Source organism: Oryx dammah, unplaced genomic scaffold (assembly GCF_014754425.2).
Source record: "Oryx dammah isolate SB20612 unplaced genomic scaffold, SCBI_Odam_1.1 HiC_scaffold_15, whole genome shotgun sequence".
Lineage (NCBI taxonomy): Eukaryota > Metazoa > Chordata > Mammalia > Artiodactyla > Bovidae > Oryx > Oryx dammah.
This window is the reverse complement of record NW_024070199.1, coordinates 47,243,714-47,262,620: the sequence shown is the minus strand read 5'-3', so window position 1 is coordinate 47,262,620 and position 18,907 is coordinate 47,243,714. Positions and strand designations below refer to the sequence as shown.

Below are 18,907 nucleotides of genomic sequence, written 5' to 3'. Positions count from 1 at the left end.
GGACTTACGTTACATGCTCATTTTTTCACATAAATTTTAGAATCAGCTTGCATGATTTAAAAAACAATATGTGTGGCCATCCATATTCTGCTGGTAATCTCTATTGAAACTACAATCAATTTAGATTAACCTAGAATTATCTTTTTTTACAAATATTTTTTTTTACTTTCTAGCCAAAAAGAGAGATTTATCCATGTGTTCAAATCAGTTGTAATGTGTCTCAGTATTTTTTAGCCCTTTGTTCATACACATTTTGTGCAGTTTGAAATTCATCATTGGGCATTTTGAGAAAAGTGAAAGTGAAGTCGCTCAGTCGTGTCCGACTCTTTGCGACCCCATGGACTGTAGCCTACCAGGCTCCTCTGTCCATGGGATTTTCCAGGCAATAGTACTGGAGTGGGTTGCCATTTCCTTCTCCAGTGGATCTTCCCGACCCAGGGATCGAACCCAGGTCTCCCGCATTGTAGACAAACGCTTTACCATCGAGCCACCAGGGAAGTCTACTGATTTTTTTTTAATTTGGTGATCATTATTTTTTTCAACTGAACTTTTCATTTTGAGATCATTGTAGATTCACATGCAGCTAGCTGTGAGAAAGGTTCCATGTAGGTTCCATGTAGCCTTAGCCCCAGTGGTAGCATTTCGGGAACTGGGACATGATCACTGCCAGGACACAGAGGCCGGTGCAGGGGAGCTTGCCGCCCTCCTGCAGCCCTCTGAGAGCCACACCTCCCCTCTCCCATTCCGCTTCATCCCTAGGCCCCGACAAGCACTACTCAGTTCTGTGCTGCTTTAATGTTGTCACGACAAGAAGGGTCTATAAATGGACCTGCACTCAGGGCCTTATGAAACTGGCTCTTTTCACTCGACACAGTTCCCTGAAGATCCATCCAGGTTGCTGAATGTACCTTTGCATTCCTGGCAGGACCCTATTTTAGGTTTATATTTTTAAAGCTGATGGACCCTGGTTATTGTTTCCCTTTTTCTGCACTGACTATCATAGATGAAATCAGTATGTGTTTTTTCATTATGCCAACTGTGTCAGATCAGTGGAATTTTGGCTCCAGAAAGAGACTTCGGAAGATTTCATGAAGGATATGATTATTTTAAAATACATATTCAAAAAAAAAAAAAGCTCTTGTGGAAAATAAATTGTTTTATTTGCTCTTAATTTTCTTTTTCTTAACCACTTTACTGAGGTATGACTGACATACAAAATCTGTATGTAATTAGTATACACAATGTGACAAATTTGGAAGTAAGTATATACCGATTAGACCATCACCACAATCTAGGTCATAAACATACCTATCACCTCCCAAAGTTTCCTTACACCCTTTATATCATGTATATTATTTCCTAAGAACACTTAACATGAGATCTCCCCTCTTACCAAATTTGGAAGCACACAACGCAGTACTGTTGACTAGAGGCCCTGTGCTGGACAGTCACTCTCTAGGACTCATTCATCCTACAGAAGTGAGACTTTGTGCCCTTTGACAAATTCCTCCAAGCTGCCTCCCCCCGCCAACCCGCCCCTTGCAACCACCATTCAACTCTCTGCTTCTCTGAGTTTGACTATTTTAGATTCTTCATATAAGTGGTATCATACAGTATTTGTCCTTCTGTGTCTGGCTTATTTCACTGTCCTCCACATTCATCCATGTTGTCACAAATGGCAGGATTTCCTCCTTGTGAAAGAATTCTTGTACAACCATTCTATTTCTGAACGCTACCAGGATTCGGGGTGGGGGTGGGGAGTGCTTTTTACATCGTTCATGTGTGATAGAGAGTGGGACAGAAGGAAGCAAGTTTACTCCCAAGGGGACAGATGCAAGCATTCAGGGAGCCCCCAAGGAGGGGCCTGGGAGCCCTGGGGCCATCCTGTGGGGGGTGGGAAGAAAACATTCCTGTCTTGAATGCTCCCCCTAGAGAGGGCCTCACTTTCTCCCATTATCTTCTTGTCTTCTCACCAGCCCACTCAGTTCTGCCTCTCTTGTCTCTGTATCTCTCTCTGACTCCCAGTCACCTTGAAGCTCCCTGCTCACCCCCATGTACAGGCGTGCTCTTAGGGCTGGGGTAAATGCAGACAAAGAATGGGAATCTTTTCGAGAGCTCTGGGGGAGGGTGGGCTAAGCTGACCGTGGCCTCAGGCTCCGTTGAGGGGAAATGGGGTTTGGCTGGGCTAGCCCATGAAGCCTTTCACTTCTCTGGAGCTGTGCTTACCACCGTCACCCCCCTCCATATACATACCCAGAGCTAAGATAGACAGAGAGCAGCTCCAATCTGAAGCTCCGATGGGCTCCCCCAGGGTGGATGTGTGTGGGGTCTAGGCACAAGAGCTGAAGGAACCTGTGAGATTCAGTGCGGTGCCCTGTAGGCCTGTGGAGGACAGGATGTCTCCTTGCCCTGTGTCCACTCTTCTAGGCAGAAGGTACAAGCAGGCTCACTAGGCTCTGTGCAAGCCCTGAGGGACCAGGAGGAGCCAGAGAGGGGCCACCCTGCTCTCTCAGAGATGCTGGTCTTGTCATCCACACACCCTGGGCACTGTGTTTCGAAGGAGGCCCAGCACTACCATTTCAGTGAGGAGAAAGTCTGCTAGCCCTGCACACATCTTTGGACTAAAGAATATCCCTAAAACAGTAATAGTACTTGCCCTTAGCCAGGCCATGTGCTCACTGCTTTATAAACATTTCACTAATCCTCACATTAGACAGCTTTTGACATGAGAATATTATCGCTCTTGCTTTATATAGAACCAACCTGAGGCTTGAGAGGTTAAGTCAGGCCCAGGGTCACAAAGCTAGTGTTGACCCTGAGCAGTGGATCCAGTGAAGTCACTGTGGCTCCTCACACACTCCCTTGGTATCATTTTAAACAAGTCAAGCTCTCTCTCCTGACCTTCTGCCCTTCCCCAAGCTGGGGCTGACTCATGTCCCTCTCTCAAAGTGGCCAACTGCTAAGCCTCAGATTGGACCACAGAGAGCCCATCTCCCCTTCTGTCCTTAATGTATAACTGGGTGTTTGTCTGTGGTGAAGGGTTACAAGCCATCTCCTTCGATCCCAAGGCTGGGGAAGGTAGAAGTACATCTTTTTGTTCCTCATTATCTTCAATGCTTAATCCACATAGAGCCCATCATGGCTGCTCTGTGAATGTTTGACGAATAAGCAAGTGAATGAATAAGCAAGGAGGGGTTTGTCAGGTGAAGGACCGTGGCTGTGGTCCATCTTCCTCAAAAGGCCTGCCCGGCCTGCAGCGAGTCTCCAGGCAGCAGCGAGGCCTCCGTGCTCCTTCAGGAGTGCCTTCCCCTGCTCTTCCTCCAGGGTTCCAGTCCCCACTCACAGAGTCCAGAGCTAACCACAGCGTCTCTCCCCCTGGAGCCCACTCCCTTCTGCTGCTGTTTTAGAAATGCAGGGAACTCAAATGCAGTCAGTTTAATGTCCTCTAGCGCCTCGTATATAGACAATTTCAGTCTTCACAGATCAAGAGACCAAGGCCTGGGGATGGCAGATGTTCCCACGGAGAAAACAGTGGTACCTGGTGAGGAACTCAAGGCCATGCACGCTGAGCTCGGGAGCCTTTCCGCCACCAGGCCATGTTCACACGCTTTCCTTGCTTGGTTGCCCCAGTTCTGCCCTCCCCAGGAAGGAAGTCTACTCCCCGTTCCTAACGGCAAGTCTCCTGTTAACCTGAGAACCAAGGGCCTTTAGATCTTCTTGTTCCCAGAATAATAATTCTCACCAGCTCTAGAGGCATGGGAATGGGCCGGCATTAACAATGGGGCGAGCACCCGATGAAAGGCTCCAAACGAGGGCTCTCACACTGCGAGTGATGGGGCTGGAGGTGAGGCATGGAGTGAAGGGCCTGGCCTTCTGCAGCCTGCTGGCCTGAGCATGGGTAGTGGTTTGAAAGACCAGTCACATGGAGGCCAGGTGCCTTGTCACTACTGCCTGCAAAGTCAGGTCCTAGGCCTCCGGCTGGTGGGGAAAAAGTAGGAATTGCATTTGATTCCATCAAAGATGGTTTTCCTATTAAAACATGACTCGTGTTAAAACGCAGGGCTTAGTTCAGAGTAAACATTTCAAACTGCTGAGGAGAAGCAGAGATTTATAATACAGAGCAAGACTTAAAAAAGTAAAAGCCCCTATATACTGACTGGGGCCAGGAAAGCTGCCCTAAAATGCCAGCTCAGTTCAGACACAACTTTATCCAACCTGCTCCGTCTTTGCTTCCAGCAGCCCCCCTGGTTCCTCATCTCAGGACTCCCAGGTTGGAAGGGCTACAGCCCAGCCTGGGCCTCAGGCCCTCCTCGCTCCCTCCTGGCTCGAGCTCCGGGGCAGCCCAGATGACCTGGGCCCCCAGGACGACCGCCCTGCTCTGTGCCCCTAAATAATGGCCTCCACGAGCTTTGTTAAGATTCCTCTCCCGGGCCCCACACTCACTGCTGCCTCTCTCTTCCGAATCATATACACAAAAGATGGTCAGAGGTACACTCTCCACGATGCTTTCCCTAGTCGCACAAAACCTAATGACTGTCTTTTGTTTCTTTCCATTTAGAAGCATTTCCCTGGCAACGCTGTCTCTCCTTAGTCAACAGCAGCTAACTTCATCCTTCCCCTTTATCAAGATATTGTTTAGAGCAAATAACTCATTAACTGGTACAGCAACTTGGGAACCCTTTCACACTGGCTCTCAAGAGGACTTTTCTCCTGAGAACGGGGCACCCCACAGAGCTTAGGAAGAGAAGTGTCTGTGGGAGCTTTGGTAGAGCTCTGAAGCAGACAGGCAGCTGTCTGTTAATGACTGTGCCCGGTACCTTCCGTGATTGGATTAAGTAACTTAACAAAAGGGAAGCCGATGTGGCTGGAGGGACCTGCCACATTGGTATCCCTGCGGCATCTCCTCGGTGGCCGAAGTGTGTGTGTGAAGGCCCAAGGCCTGCTGCCGGCACCACATAAGCCCCAGGAGGTCATGTGAGCTCAGTCCCCACTGATTCCTCAGTGACCCAGCAGCATTCTCTTTCAATGGAAAACATACTCATATGGTAAACAGATTGTGTTCCAGAACTTTCTAGGTGACCTCCCTTCTCTCCCTCCTTTGCCACAGTCAGGGGTTGGAAAAGCAACAGATCTGCCTTCTCGGTGTCTCTGAAGTGACTTCTTGGCAGAGAAGAATGTCCCTTGTCTATTACACCAGAGTTCAGGTCAAGCTTTCCTAGAAGAGCAGGCTCACTGGCCTGGCTGGAAGCTGGTGGCCAGCTGAGAGCTTGTTTGGCTGGAGGGACCTGGGAGGAGCCCCTCAGCTCAGCCTGCTTACCAGAAAGTGAGGCGACCTTCCCACCCTCCCACGCAGACTTCTCCAGCCACAGGCAGGGCTAGGAGTCTTCCCCACAGGGAAAGCCTTCAGAGAGTAATCCGAGATACAGGTGACGCTCTGCAGAATCTGTCTGTATCAGAAAGCAGCACTGTGTTCCTTACACACCAAACACACTGGACACGTGCTGGTGTCCTCCATGTGCAGCAGGTGGCTGACCAAGAAGTGAAATGGCTTCCATCTCTAAGTTCTGCTGCTCTGCATTTACAATTTCCAGCCCTGCCTCACTCATATTTCCTGGATTTGACGTATATGCCTCCTGGGACAACCTGTGAGAACTGTGAGAAGGACAGAAAACTGGAGGTAGGGGTATGGAGTCCAGCGGATACAGAGGGTCTAATGGTCAGGCCTGAACAGACAGGGAAGGGGTTGCCTTGGAGAAGGGCCCCATCTGGACAGAATGTCCCCCTACATGGGACAGCCATCGCAGCTCTCACCAGAGCATGTCTTCAGTCCTCAGATCCCACAGCATGCATGCCCTGACACATCACACCCAAGGCACAGCATGCCTTACACCAGAGGGCTGCTCACACCAAGGCACGGGACCCTGGCCCCACTGTGCAGTGGCGGGAGCCATACAGATATTGAGCCTGGCAGCTGCAAGGTGGGTTGGTGTCATTCCGGGACACCAATCCGGAATGAGGTGGGAGGATGAGCCCACGCAGGCAGTAGAGGCCACAGGCCCCCACAACCTCTACCTAGGCACTACAATTCCAAAGGCCTCACACAGGCTTTGGGCCTTTGGGTCTGAGGCTTATGGAGGCAGGTCCCTGCCCACTGGTGTTATGCTGCTGTCTGCACAATGGTGCTTGCAGGGTCAGCTGGCCTTCCTTTGGAACAGGACTCCCAGGCAGGGTGGGCCAGGATACTTCTAGTCATCTCCCAACTCACCGGGCATTGGGCCATCTCTTTATTGTTGTTTAGTCGCTTAGTTGTGTCCAACTCTTTGTGACTCCATGGACTGCAGCACGCCAGGCTTCCCTGACCTTCACTATCTCTCGAGTTTACTCAAACTCATGTCCATTGAGTTGATGATGCCATTCAACCATCTCATCCTCTGTCATACCCTTCTCCTCCTGCCCTTAATCCTTCCCAGAATCAGGGTCTTTTCCAGTGAGTTGGCTCTTTGCATCCAGTGGCCAAAGTACTAGAACTTCAGCTTCAACATCAGTCCTTCTAATGAATATTCAGGGTTGATTTCCACTAGGATTGACTAGTTTGATCTCCATGCTGTCCAAGGGACTCTCAAGAGTCTTCTCCAGCACCACAGTTAGAAAGCATCAATTGTTTGGCACTCAGCCTCTTTATGATCCAACTCTCACATCCGTACATGACTACTGGAAAAACCATAGCTTTGACTATATGGAACTTTTGTCAGCAAAGTGGTATCTCTGCTTTTTAATATGCTGTCTAGGTTTGTTATAGCTTTACTTCCAAGGAGCAAGCATCTTTTAATTTCAGGGCTGTAGTCACCATCCATAGTAATTTTGGAGCCCAAGAAAATAGTCTGTCACTGTTTCCATTGTTTCCCATCTATTTGCCATGAAGTGATGGGACTAGGTGCCATGATCTTAGTTTTTTGAATGTTGAGTTTTAAGTCAGCTTTTTTACTCTCCTCTTTCACATTCATCAAGAGGCTCTTTAGTTCCTCTTCATTTTCTGCCACTAAGGTGGTGTCATCTGCATATCTGAGGTTACTGATATTTCTCCTGGCAATCTTGACTCCAGCTTGAGCTTCATCCAGCCCAGTATTTCTCATGATGTACTCTGCATATAAGTTAAATAAGCAGGGTGACAATATACAGCCTTGTTGTACTCCTTTCCCAATTTTGAACCATTCCATTGTTCCATGTGCAGTTCCAAGTGTTGCTTCTTGACCTGCATACAGGTTTCTCAGGAGGCAAGTAAGGTGGTTTGGTATTCCCATCTTGTTAAGAATTTTCCAGTTTGTTGTGATCCACATAGTCAAAGGCTTTCATGCAGTCAATTTTAGAAGTAGTAGGTGTTTTTTCTGGAATTCTTCTGCTTTTTCTATGATCCAGAGGATGTTGGCAATTTGATCTCTGGTTCCTCTGCCTTTTCTAAATCCAGCTTGAACATCTGGAAGTTCTTGGTTCACCTACTGTTGAAGCCTAGCTTGAAGGATTTTGAGCATTACCTTGCTAGTTTGCAAAATGAGTGCAATTGTGCGGTAGTTTGAACATTGTTTGGCAATGTCCTTCTTTGGGACTGGAATGAAAACTGACCTTTGCCAGTCCTGAGGCCACTGCTGAGTTTTCCAAATTTGCTGGCATAGAGTGCAGTACTTTAACAGTATCATCTTTTAGGATTTTAAATAGCTTAGCTGGAATTCCGTCACCTCCACCAGCTTTGTTCATAGTGATGCTTCCTAAGGCCCACTTGGCTTCACACTGCAGGATATCTGGCTCTAGGTGAGTGAGCACACCATCACTTGGGCTAAGCCAAATGTTCTCTTTATGGACAAGCCTGCCCCAGTCCTGGCCCACTTGCCATCAGCCTGCACACTCTGTGCCTCACTCTAGTGAGAATCATGGTGGGGTCTGCCCTAGCCCCCTCTGACTCTCACCCATCCAGGGGATGGGAGAGTAGAGAAGTGTGCTGGGCCCACCTCTAGCAAGCCTGAGTCAATGGTAAATCGTCCTTTGCCCTGTCTCGCTCCCTCACTTTTGGGGTTTTCTGTGCTTTCCTGAGAACACAGCTGTGCCTGCCCATCCTGCCCCCCGACAGCCAGCTCCAGTCTCGCCGTCTGACCCTAAGGCCCTGTGATGCAGGGAGCAGACATGCCTCGCCCGATAATGTCACGGGGCTGGGAAGCCAGGCCCCAGACCTCCGCACACTGTGCCTGGCCAGAGGAGGAGCACACTCGTCAGCAGTACATGGGCCCCATACTGAGACCGGGCCCCTCACGTGCAGAGTCCCTGCCTGCCAAGTTTCTGTGATTATTTTGAAACAATTCCCAGCAACGGACACCCCACCTGGCCCAGCACCGAGTCTCCTCGCAGCCCCGGAACAGCGGCTCCCAGCCCTGGGCAGCACGTTCCTATGAGACAGCTGCTGTAACTGGATCCTGAGCCCGGCTGCCAGCACTTTGCACACGGGCACGCCTGCTCCTAGGCCAAGCCCTGGGCTGTACAGAGTGTGGCTGCTGGACTAAATGTGGGTCCCCACTCAGATGGCAAACCCTTGTTCAAGACTGGGGTGTCCTACTCAGCCCCATCTTCAGCCCGGGACTGCTGGCCTCCAACCACAGAACCGCAGCTGCTCTGGTGCAAGCACTCCTTTCTGCCCACTCCCGCAGGACAAACAAAGGACTCAGGGGCAGTTCCTCCGGCCAGAGGGCCCTGGCCTATATCAGTCCAGTCACCAGCGTAGAGGCCAACCCAGGTCCATGAGGGTCCTCGTGACCCGCAGCGTGCCTGGTTCATCCTTCTGGTGAATGAAGGCAAGGACGGGGCCAGGGCTGGCTTGCTGAGGTAGGAGCAATAGCTTGGGGTAAAGACATGGTAGTCTCAGCTGGGGACAGAATGCCAAAGAGTGGCATAGATACCCTTATCAGGGTGTATCAAGTGGATCATAGCGTACAAACTGTAGTGGAGAGACTGCCCACCAAGTACAGTGACTGTCGAGGGTACCGGATTCCCAGGCCTCATGGCCTTGGGTTGAGGCTGGGAGAGCCCAGCCTGCCCATGGCTGCCCTCGGCGCTACACTGAGGCTTTGGTCAGCAGATACACACCTGTGAGCCTAGTGGTCCACATAGCGCCCCTGCGGGCACTGGAGCTGCTGCAGAGTATTCCAGAGGGCCTCCTGGGAACCTGGGACTCGGGACTATTTGTACAGTCCTCCCTCTGACACAGCCTGCTCAGCGGCCTTGACCCCCTGACCCCAATCAAGGAGGGATGACCAGCTGGGGAGGGGCAGGATCCCTTCTCCATTCTTCTCAGGCCCTCTGCTCAGTCTGTGGCCTTCCCTCCCCAGCCAGGTCCCAAAGCCCAGGGTACAGAGTTCTAACGTGTCTGGGCCAGCAGCCAGCAAGTCACAGAGAGACTGAGGACAGGGGCTTCCAGTCCAGACCCTGGTTCCCAAGGAGTCTCTCGGGCTGTAGTCGGGGTGTCCTGCGGAAATCCTGGTGGGATGGAAAATCCCCAGCCGTTGGGCCCCGGCTGAGCTGTGACCCTGCACTTTCCCCACCCGCCAGGGGTCAGCCGGCTCGCTGCTTCCTGCTTCCCTTTGATGTCCCCATGTGAGGGAGGGGTCAGCGCCCCTCTGGGCTTGAGCACACATGCTCACTGGGCTGCAACGAGCAGCCATACTTCTGGGGCCTGGGGATTCTGGGGTCAGGCGGGGGACCTAGGGGGTGGGAAAGGAGGCCAGGTGGAAAAACCCCAGCCTGGGCAGAGAGTTCCTGGGGAAGAGGGAAGGAAGGGGCTGCCCTGAGGCCACCAAAAATACACCCACTCACCCTCCTGGGCTGTCTAATCGGGGAGTGAGACACTATGATGAGTCTCTGTCTAGACAGGGGAACTGAGGCCTCTGGACAATCCAGGCACCGTCACTTGAATGGCCTCCTCGGGGCCTTCCTCTCACATCTGGGGAACGTCCCCAAAGACTTCAGTAGTTGCTGCCATTTGCCAGGCCTCCACACAGCATCAGGCCCCAGTCTCTGTGTGTGCCCTCACCAAATGACCAGCTCTGGGTGGAGGGCAGAGCTCACAGAGCCAAGCCTGCTGGCCCTACTGCCACCATTCTGCGTGCTCTCTGCTGACAAGGCAGGTGCTCTCCTGAACACTGGGAAGGAGGCGGCCTTTTAACCAGCCCAATAACCACAGAAGGTACCTGCTAGTTTTAATTCTGGTTCACAGATAAGGAAAATGAGGCAAAGAGAGATTAGGTGACCTGCTCAATGACACGTACCTCATCTGTACTAGAACTGGCGTCCAGATTGAGTGGCCTGGAGTTGCTATATGTGGCAATGCTGTGCTGTCCTGGCAGGTCACACCTACACATTCTAAGGTCCCCAAGAGCCCACCAGGCCCAGCCACCCTGGAGAGGTGCCCTGGGGAAGCGGGTAGGCCGAAGTTCATGCAGCAAGGTCTTGAGGCAAGCTGGGGAGGGGAGGGGGCCCTGCTCTCTGCTCCTTCCACCAGTAGGTTGGGGAGCAGGTCAACTCTCTAGAAGAACCTGAGAAAATGGCAGGGGCAGGGCCTGGATGGGAACCCTGGAGTCATGGGTACCTTCAGCAGAAGCCTGAGGGGCAGTTTGCCCTCCCTGCTATAGTGGCTCATCTGCCTGGGAGTCCGGGGGTCTGGCCCCCACCGGCCTGTGCAGAAAGGCCTTTGAGATCCTGAGGGTGACACTGTGGAGACACAGGTGGCTGGGGAGGTGACTCTCTCCACCCCTTTTAATGTTCAAACAACTCAGCTTATTGACTTTGATGCACAGGGGTAGGCAGAGTGGCTTTGAAGTCAGCCCTTAGGGGACATTCCTATCAGCCCCTGCAGAGATAATCTCCCACCCAACCCTGGGACTCAGTGCCACTCTTGGGATCCCCTCCTACAGCAAGGGACCTTTCTGGCAGCCTTGGGAAGAAGGGGCCTTAGGTAGGTCTTAGAGGAAGACTTGCCTTGGGAAATGGGGAGAGCAGGGGAGGGGCAGCCCAGGACACAGGCCCCCAGACACCCCTGCCCTCTGCTCAGGCCACCCTCGCCCAGGCACTAGTGTCCTCAGAGAGAGCCCAAGGGGTAGAAGGTGCTAGAGAACCACCCTCCCTGACCACCCACCTTGACCATAATCAGTGTGGTGCCAGCAAGGCTCCACCTCGGAGATCGTGATCTGCTCCTTTGTATTGCCTGCCAGCCCAGGAGCTCACAGAAGGGCACCCCCATCTGATGGCCCCCATGTCCCAGCAGTGGGCCTGCACAAGAGGGACAGAACGAATGATGAACCAATAAATGACTCAGAAATTGGTTAGCATGGGTACCTTCTGGATTCTCGGATATCCAGACATTTCAGGAGCACAAGAAGCCAGTAAGTGGCCTGCAGCCCTGGCAGCAGGGGCGGGAAGGGCAGTGGCATGAGCAGCCGGCCGAGGCAGCCAGGGTCAGAGAAGCAGCTGCAGGAGATGGCATCCCCGTGCACTGGGGTGGGCAGAGTCCCATGGGGAAGCCAGTTGAGGGGTGTCATTTGGCTCCAAGTAGCCCACGCAGGAAAGGAAGCAATGCCTCATCACGGTGGCACTTGGCCCTCCTAGGTGCCTAGCTATGGCCCTGGGCATCTCTCTGGGCTCACACCCACACATGTGCAGGGAAGGCCTCTTGGGCTCCGAGGCCACCTCCCCAACAACGGTGGAAGTGGCAGGCCTCGGCGGGCCTAGAAACTCGATTGCCTGGGAGGTCTTTGCCTGAGGAGTACAGGCTGAGGAAGCCCGTGAGTCTAAGGGCCGGCCCTGCCTCTCCCCTGCCTCTCCCCTCCCCTCTCTCAGCCTGGTTCTCCAGTGAGCTGAAGGTTTGAAAGTGCCCCTCTCTCCCCCAAGGTCAGGACAGGCAGCCTGGCAAAGGCCTATGCCCTCCCCAGCCAGGTGAGCTTGGGGAAGGCTGGTCGCCTCAGAAATCCTGCTGTGTCAGCGCCCAGTGGTCTCAAGCAAATCACTCCGTGTGGCCAAGATGGTTTTCACTGCATCCGCACGGACCTTCCTCCCTGTGCGGTTGTTCTGAGGATTAAATGCAGTCAACAATGAAGTTAAGGCACTTCACAGTTACAGAGGGCTGGTGCTGCAGGCGTGACTGTTCTTCGGCTGGCATGTGCCTGTACTAGGCGGCTATGAATGAGGCAATGTGGGAGCAGAGGCCAGGTCCTAGGACCTTGGGAACAGCCCCTGGGCCTGGCAGGGTCTTGGCTTCCATCATGAAAAAGGTGCCACAGGGGCCAGGGGCTGGGCAAGAAGCAACATGAACAGGGGACAGAACCCCAGGCCTTGTCAAGGAGTAGGTCACAGGCTAAGCAGGCATGAGTTTTAGTGCGTGAGTTAGTGTGTGTGAGGGCAGATGGGTGTGAGGAGCATCCGTGAGAATTTCTGAGCAGTTTCCATCCCATTGCTGTAGCCTGCAGGTGGGTGCAGCCTGGCACGGGTGTCAGGGGAGACTGTGAACCTCAGGCTGTGGGAGTACTCTCCCTATGTCCCTGAATCCCAGGCTGCTGCTTTCCCACTGCTGGGAACTAGTCTCTGAGAACACAGGGGTCCAAGTCAGCTCCTTTAAGCCAATCTCAAAGGTTCATTTGGGAGTCTTGGCCATGTGTTCAAGTACAGGCTTGGATGCAGGGCAGAGGCTTTGGGGTGAAGTCTGGTCTTAGGCATCAGAACAAGCTGGATGAGGGAGGGAACGGGAGCCTTTGTTCTAGATGTACACAGATTCCTGGCGACACCAGGGGGCGGGGGCTGCGCAGAGTCCCTCTAAGGGCCTTCGGGAGGGGCACTCAGAACTCTGCTCAGCTGCGTTTAAAAATTAGCAAGCAGAGGAGTTGGAGGCCCTGCAGTTAACCCCTTTTAAGCCTTTGAAGGCTGTTTGAACTGTTAATCAGGAAGGCTGAGCTGAAGGGCCATGGCCACCCCCGCCTCCCCCCCACCAAAGGCCTGTCCCTAGCTGGGTCTCTGAGGCTGGGCATTAAAGCCGAGAAACTGCTGTCTGCGTGGGGTCTGCTGAAGCCCCCTGCCCCCTCCCAGACTCTGATGTTGACAGCCTCTTTGTTTTCTCATCTCAGCCTATTCAAGGCCATTTTTCAGCTTGCTGGCTTTGCGTTAAGATTGGGGGGATTTTCCACCCTTCTGAGGTTATGAAATAGCTCAGCAAGGACGAGGCCTCCCTGCGGGAGTCAACCTAGCTTCTTTCCGCACGTGCTGCAGGGAGAGGCTCTTTATTGCCACAATTCCAGGAGTGAAATGAGACAGGAAGAAGGCCTTTGGGGAAGGGGGTCTCTCTTTGTCTGTCCTGGGAGGCACATCCCAGCAGGGCCATTTTTAGGCCAGTGGCCTAAAAAATGCCAAAGGTCAGAGGACCAGGAACTCTGATTTCAGTCTGGGCTCTGCAGGGGACACAGTCTCTAGGCAGGTGACCTTCCCCTCTTCCTGGTCTCTTGGCTTTCCTGCACCACTCTGGCTCTATCCTCAGTCTTCTTTGTAGGCTCTCCCTCCTGGCCTGGTGGTTAACACCTGAGCTCCTCAGGATTGGCTGCCCTTTGCTCTCCAAAACACTTCCTTGAGCAGCACCTGCAGCTTCCAGCACTGTCTGTGGGTCCCTGATTCCCAAACGTGTCTTCAGTCTGGCCCTCCACGCTTCCGACCCACCTTCCAGTCACCAGCCCCCCAAAAGTGTCCTTCCACAGTCTCTGTCATTCCACACTTTACAGCACCAAGGCACTGTTTGCTCCCACAAAGATCCCTACCACCCACCCTTGCCATGAAAGCCAGAAACCCCAGAATCAGTCCCAGCACTTCCCCTTCCTAGCTGCCCAAGTCAGTCCAACACCACGCCAGAGTGTTTTCACCCTGAGATCTCTGGAAGAGTTCTGCTTCTCTCTGCTCCCTTCACCCCTGCCCAAGCAGGCCACAGTCTCTAGCACTGCAGGGCCTCTGTCCCCTTCCAGTACCTTCTCCACTCAGAGGAGGGGGATCATTTCAGAATGCGAATCCCACTGGGCCACTCTCTATGTGGAACCTTTCAGTGGTTCTCAGCACTCTTAGAACAAGGCCAAAGTCAGCAGCAGGGTGGCCTAGCTGGCTCAGCCTCCACCTACAGCTCCTTCCTCTTTGCTTGTTTCCCATGTCTGGCCTCTTTCGGACCTTTTGGCTCATGGACTCCCTCCACCAGGGGGCCCTTTGCCTTTAGCTCTTGTCCAGCTGCTCCACCCCCATTTCCCCAAGGGAACTTCTAGAACCCCAGACTAATTCCTGGTATAGACCCTGTTCCAGGTGGCTCCTGTCATGAAACCCCTCTGTGTTCCCACCCTCAGAGCACTCCCCTCGGGATGCTATAAAACACAAATGCATGCAGTGGGCAGCTGCCCACTGGACCACAAGCCCCATGAGCAGAGGGGCTGCTCAGTTCCTGTTCCTATCGAATTCTGACTGCCTGGTGAGTTTTCAACAAAGATCTGTTCAATGACTCAATCTGTAAAATGTCAATGATGGCTGCCCTGACTCTCAGACAGAATCACTGCCTGGGCAAGTGCTGTGTAGGTGGCAGAACACTAGCTGTATAGGCCTGGAGTGCAGGGGGGCTCTGCAGGGGCCTGCTACAGCGTCCCAGGACAGCACAGCAGAAACAGGCTCCGTAAGCAAGCAGAATGAAGGAAGAGGGGCTCCCTTGTTGGAGGAAGCAAGTGGGCCACACTGCGAAATGGCTCCCCACTCCATAAAAGTAATTTGCCCCAAGACTACTTCCTGTCACACCATCAGATATTCCTCACCTCTGCCCTCCTGGACACACTGACACTCAGGCAGACACAATCTGGCTCTCTGCTCCCATTGGGCCCTATTCACAGCCCAGGGTTACCCATGTGGCCTCTGGACTGAACTGCTCTGGTGCACACTTGCCACAGCTGGCCTGGGCACCCAATGGCCCTGGCCCTCTCTCCCACCCCCATCTCCACCCTGAAGCCCAGCCAGAGCCTTGATAGGGGCCCCCTCTGTCTGGGCAGTAGCCTGAGGAGTTGGGCGTGGGCCTGAGCTAAGGATAGGCTTGTGTGCTGGGCACTGGCCCCCCAGGGAGTCCTCATTCTATAACACTAATTGCTACAATTAGCAGGAGAAAAGGCTATTAGATCAGTTTCTTCTCCAGGCTAAAGCCTGGCTGCTGGGGAGGGTGAGTCCTAGCCCAGAGCTTTTCGAAGCAGCAAAGATTCTTCCATAAAGGAGGCCACATTTAAATTGCAAACAAGGGCCTCGCCCAGCCCAAGGAAATGCTCCCAGGATAAGGCTTTAGTTCCCCAGATTGAGTGGCTGGGGAGCAGGTACAAACTCCAGTTCTGGGGTTCTTGTACCTTCCTGATCTGATCAGAACTTTGGTTCATCCAGGCGCCCGTCAGTGACCCAGTTCTGCGAGGGCCGGCCAGCAGGGAGGGACACAGCAATGGCTCAGAAAGGAAGGGCAGTGCTGGGGGCCAGTCCCTTCCCCTTGCCCTGCCCCAGGCCTGCTCTGAAGCCCCCTCAGATGCCTCCTCCTCACAGAGCTTATTGCAAATCTTCTGGGTCTGCTGTCTATCAAGAGCCAATCACTCATCAGTCTGCGCTAACTGGAAAAGGTGAGAGGGCCGTTCAGCCTCTACCCAGGTCACCTCTAATTTAGACAAGTCATAGATGCCTATGCTGGAAACAGCTTAGGGACTGCAGCTTAAAGACAGTTCCAACTAAAGCCCCAGGTAGCAGCCCACAGCGTTGGGATGGAGGCACCTGCCAACCTAGAGTTACATGGTTAGCCAGGGAAGGGCGTTCTCCAGTTGGCCAAGCCTGGGTCAGGGTCTCAAGAGATGGTGAACTGTGTATGATGGGTATGGCAGGATGTAGGTCAGGGCTTGCTTCATTTAAAGGGCCAGAGCAGAAATCAGCCCAGCCCTCAGAGCTAGTCTCACACAGCACTGCTCACCTAGGGTCCCCCCAGGGGATATATGGCAATGTTTGGAGACATTTTTGACAATTACAAGGAGGTGCTACTGGTATCTATTGGATGTAGAGGCCAGGCAAGCTGCTAAACATCCTATGATAGCTAAAGGACAAAGGTCAGCCCCTCTACAAGAAAGAATTGGTCTAGCCCCAAATGTCACTAGTATGGCAGTTAAGAAACCCTTGGTCTGTGGGGCTAAGATTCTGACATGCTGTGTACTTTCTCACTGCGTTCTGAAAATGGATGCACACTTTCCTGGCCTGGCCTCTTCCTTCATTCAACAAATCAATGAAACCATTCAACAGAAATGCATGACGTACCCCACCGTGTGCAGACCCTGTAGAAAAGACAGACACGCTCTCATGGGGCCTCCCTTCCGGTGGAGGAGACCAGCAGGCAACAAATAAGTAGATGCCTAAGGAGACAGAAACTACTGTGGCGTAGTCTGTGCCTATAGAAGCTTGAAATGTAGTGGTCATCTAGCAAGTGACTTAAGGGGCCAACTGAAATGGCAGAGGTCTCTGACAAGCAGCATTTCAGGTGATAGCTGAAGGAGGAGAAGAAACTGTCATGGGAAGATCACAAGGAAGGACAAGCCAGGCAGAAGTAGCTGGTGCAAAGGCCCTGAGGCACTTGGCTGGTTGGAGAAATAGGCAGAAGGCTGATGTGATGGGAGCTCAGAGAGGGAGAAAGACAGTGGGCAGGGCAGATCTTGTAAAGCCTGATGGATCTGAATTTAATTTCCTGAAAATAGAAGCTACTGAGGATGCCTGGTAGAGGAGGTATAGGATACACATTCATTCGTTTGTTCTTGGCTTTGGGGACTCTTCTGCATAGGACATGGGATTATTCACAGCCCTAAGATCATGAAACACTGTCACCCCATAAGGGTCTGTAGGAGGCACCCCTGTGTTCTTTTTGATTTTCCATTTAAAGCCGTTCTCTGTCCTCCCCTCCTTCCACTGTAAACAGCTGCCCCAGTGTAATTCATTTATCACTGTGTGCACGTGCCCTGGTAATGCATGTGGTATCTTCCCTCATGTCTGGATGGTGTGTAATTCTAATTTAAAACCAGAGCTGCATACTGAGGCCCCTGTTCTGTTTGGCATTTGTGTCACTCAGTGTCATGTGCGCACGTCTCCACTTTGTGAGATGCGCATCTAGTCCTTCCTTGTAACCACAGCGCCAGGTGCCAACTCCCCACCCGCACAGGCCAGGCTGCACTGAGCATGCACACACACAGCCCCTTGTTCTGCTGAGAACTGCTCTCACTGTTTACCCAGGAGGGAAACTGCTAGGTTGCAGGTACTGAATATTTTATTTGAGGAAGAAGTGCTGGATGGCTCTCCAGAATGCCTGTGCCTGTCTCTTCCCACCTGCAACACACAGGAGGCTTGTTTCCGGCCAACACTTGGCATTATCCTACTTTCTAATTCTTCTCAAATGAATATCTATTGCTTTTGTTTGCATTTATCTGACTATTGATAAGCTTGAGCATCTTTTCACACAGTTGTTAACCCTCCTGCAAACTGTCAACTAATATATTTTGCCCACTTTTCTTTGGGGCTTTTTATCTTTTTCTTATTGATTTGTAAGATTTTTGGTGTATTTTAGCCATTGTTTCCTTATCAGTTATATTTGTCTCAAATATCTTGCAATATGTCATCTATAACCTGAGCAGAGTAACACAAGTAAGAGTGAAAAAAGGGAAGACACTATTATGAAAATAGTTTTGACCTTTGCCATGACGGATTTATTTAACAAACAATTAGCATGTATTCAAGTTCATAAATTTTAGTCTTGAGGTTTGTGCTTTCTGGGTCCTGAATAAGACCCCAAGGCCACCCTGGGCCATGAAATTCTTCATAGTTTCCTTCTACTACACAAACGTCAAGTACTTTTTAGTTGTAAATCTTTAAGTGCCTGTGGAGCCTGTTTTTCCAGGGGATCACATAGGAATCCACACTTATATTTCTCCATTTAGGGCTAACTTTCCAAATACCATCTTCTCAATAGTCTGTGGTGCCACCTCTATTTCATGCCACCTTCCTCTAGATGCAGGGCTGCCTTTGAAGTTTCTTCTGGGCCTCTGTCTCCCACCATTCCAATTACTGAGGCTTGGAATATGCCCCAGGATCTGCTGGTACAAGACCTTCTCTGTTCTCCTTTTCCAAAGTTCACTTGGTGTTTTTAGATCTTTTTCTTTCACATACACTTTAGAATATGTTTGTCAAGTTCCTCAAAAGCTCCAACTGGAAATTTAACCAGAGTTGTATTGAGTTTACAGATTTGGAAAAACCTGACATCTCTCTAGTCCTAAGCTGCCCCATCCAAGAGAACAGAATGTCTCTCGGTATCAAAGATCTTCAATAAAATTTTATCCTTCAATTAAATTTTAAAATTTTCTTCATAAAAGCCTTTTTTGTTAATTCCAAAGACCTAATATAAACTTTGGTGCTATATTAACTTCTACCTTAGCTTCTAACATGCTTTAAAATTATTCACTACAGGCATAAGAAAAATGCTTTGGGCAGGGGGTACATTGATCTTATATCCAAAAACTTTGCTGAAGTCTCTTTTAGAGCCTAAAGTTGAATTTTTTCCCATGTAGCTCAGTAGTTTTCAGAGTGTGGTCCAAGGACCCCCAGAGAGCCCCTTGAAACGCTTTCTCAGGGCCCAAACTATTTTCATGATATTACTCAGACAACATTTGCCTCTTCTGTTTCTACTCTCACAAAGTTAAAGAGTTTTCCAGAGGCAGCAGGACCCCACTGGGATATGTGCTTGTACTATCCTATGTTTTAAGCATTTCTCAGTTTTAAATTCTAAGAAGGTAACTATCAGCAGATGCAACCCATA

General features: G+C 51.5%; 1 protein-coding gene across 1 annotated transcript in view; it reads left to right on the top strand.

The window, feature by feature from the left end:
• KCNQ1 (potassium voltage-gated channel subfamily Q member 1) overlaps nt 1-18,907 on the top strand; it is a 375,829-nt gene that overhangs the window by 207,788 nt on the left and 149,134 nt on the right. The gene's annotated exons all lie outside the window — the stretch shown is intronic.